This window comes from Octopus bimaculoides, chromosome 10 (assembly GCF_001194135.2).
Source record: "Octopus bimaculoides isolate UCB-OBI-ISO-001 chromosome 10, ASM119413v2, whole genome shotgun sequence".
Lineage (NCBI taxonomy): Eukaryota > Metazoa > Mollusca > Cephalopoda > Octopoda > Octopodidae > Octopus > Octopus bimaculoides.
The window spans coordinates 57,742,285-57,744,932 of NC_068990.1; positions in this window are offsets into that span (position 1 = coordinate 57,742,285).

Below are 2,648 nucleotides of genomic sequence, written 5' to 3' on the forward strand. Positions count from 1 at the left end.
ATATATATATATATATATATATATATATACATATATATATATGTATATATATACATATATATATGTATATATACACATATATATATTATATGTACATATATATATACATATATAAATATATATATATATACAGTGTATACATATATTTAGGTAGATACATACATTCACATATGCATACATACATACGTGCATACATATAAAAGGTGTGTGTGTGCGTGCATGTGTGTGTGTGCGTGCATGTGTGCGTGTGCGTGCATGTGTGTGTGTGCGTGCATGTGTGTGTGTGTGTGAGAGAGAGAGTGAGAGAGAGTATGTGTAATCGTTTTGCTAAGGCTACCTCATGGTCTGAAGTATATAATCGCAAGTTACTTTTCTTCATCGACAATGTTTCTTGTCTTGTTATATGTGATAAAGTTTTGACAAAATGCATAACGCATTACTTCCTAAGAGTTGCCTTAAAATGAACGTCATTGTGATTGTTTTGGGAAGAATTGAAAATAAACTGCGACTTATTTCCATATCGTAAAGGACGGAGAGTATACGTGGAAAATTAAGCTATGGTTTGACAATGCATATTTTTGAATTAATTATAGTAATTGGCGGTGTATTAACTATTAATCAGTTCATTTAGTTTTTCTAGTATGTCAGCAAATAGTTGTCGAAGTGTCAACATTTGCTGAAGTTCTCTGATTTGCCATTTAAAAAGTTTGCAAATTTCCGAAGGTCTATGAATATGACGCTCTTTTACACACATATGTATGTATATATATATATATATATATATATATATATATATTTAAAAGTATATAAGTAACTATGTATAGAATGTTTGTAAATATGTATGTATATGTATGCATATAATAAAAAATAGAAGTTGAGAGATTATGATATTGTTTTTGCTTCATAATGGACAATGTTTCAACAATTCCACGGTGACTCTTCCTACAATCTATCTATAGACATGTAGGCCTATAATGATCTAATTATGCTTGCAACGTCATATATATATATATATATACAATCGCCTAGTTACCTAGGGAGTGCATCCTGTGAGTGCTTACCGCAGTAAATGCTTGGATTATCTTATTCTGAGTAACCTCGTTACACACGCACACACACACACACACACACACACACACACACACACACACACACACACACACACACACACACACACACACACACACATTTCACAAAATTCCGTTACACACAAAAGGTGAGTGGAGTGAATGATACAACTATACAAAGCGAGAGGAATATGAGGGAGAGGGACGAAGGCAGTAACAAATATAGACTGGGGAGGGGCAGCGTTGAACTAATTGCTAAAAGTAATTAGTGTAAAACGAAACAAATAGTTTTAATGCGTCTATGTGAATACAGTAGTTTTTAGAATCCTTGAAACACCTTCTGTATTTTCGTATCATCCTTAAAGGATACACAACACCGACAAGAAATCATACTAGAAACATAGTGTTAGAGTCACAAACAAGTCCAAACGATAAGCGATTCTTTGTTCACTCACGTTTTTGTCATTCAGCTTCATTTTCCGATATTACCAGATATATTTCATCTATTGACGTTATATCAGATCTGATTTCTTTCCCCTTTCATATAATACCAACAACCTACACAATACAAATCATTTAAATTCATACTTCCTCGAGAGGAAAAAACTAAAAAAGAAAAAAAAAAAGGTAAAAAGATAGAAAGACATTTTAGAGACATTTGGTGAAGGGGACTTAGATTGAAATGGGAAATTGAAAGATGAGGAGAAAATGGAAGCAGGAGGAAAGGATAAAGTTATGGTTTAAGACAGATATTTGTGGCGATATACAGAAGAGGAAATATTACTTGTACGCTTTCCGATAGAGGACAATGGCATCATTAACTGCAGTGACTTTTGGTTATTGCTTCTTCTGTTAGCTTTGTTGATGATACATCTTCAACGTTTTTACTCACGCCATCTCTTTATATTGCTTTGCTCTAATCCAATTGTAATTTAACAATAAACATATCCGGTGTCATTTTGTTTTTGTAATCGTATAACCAGAGCATTTTTTTGTGTGTGTGTGTGTGTGTCTGTTGGTCGCGTGATCTTCATTTACATTATTTCATTTTCATGTCTTTATTGTATTTTACATATTCTTTTGAACATTAACAGATATTGAAAGGAGATGAGGAAAAGAGAGCGAGAGAGAAAATAGGGAACGTAAAAGGCATACTAAGAGAGAAATAGCACAAGTTGTGAAAGAGAACACAAAGGACAGGCTAGATGATAAAATGAAGGAAAAGTTGTATAGCCTTTCCCTTTGGATAATATCCATGGTTTTGTGAGAGGAAAACTGCACGCATGAGCAACTGCTGGTCTTCCATAACAATAAATAAATAAATAAACGAAATAAAAAATAAAAATATTTCCACGCCTACATTTTATTAAGGAAATTTCTAGGTGCAGATCCATCATATCTTATGGAGGCCCAGATCAGATACAAATATATGTATACAATGGGCTTCCACATGTTTGCCGTCTGGTGTATTACATTCATATGTGTCTCCTCTCTCTCTCCACACACACATTTATATATACACATACATATATGTATAGTATATATATGTATATATATATATATATATATATATATATATAT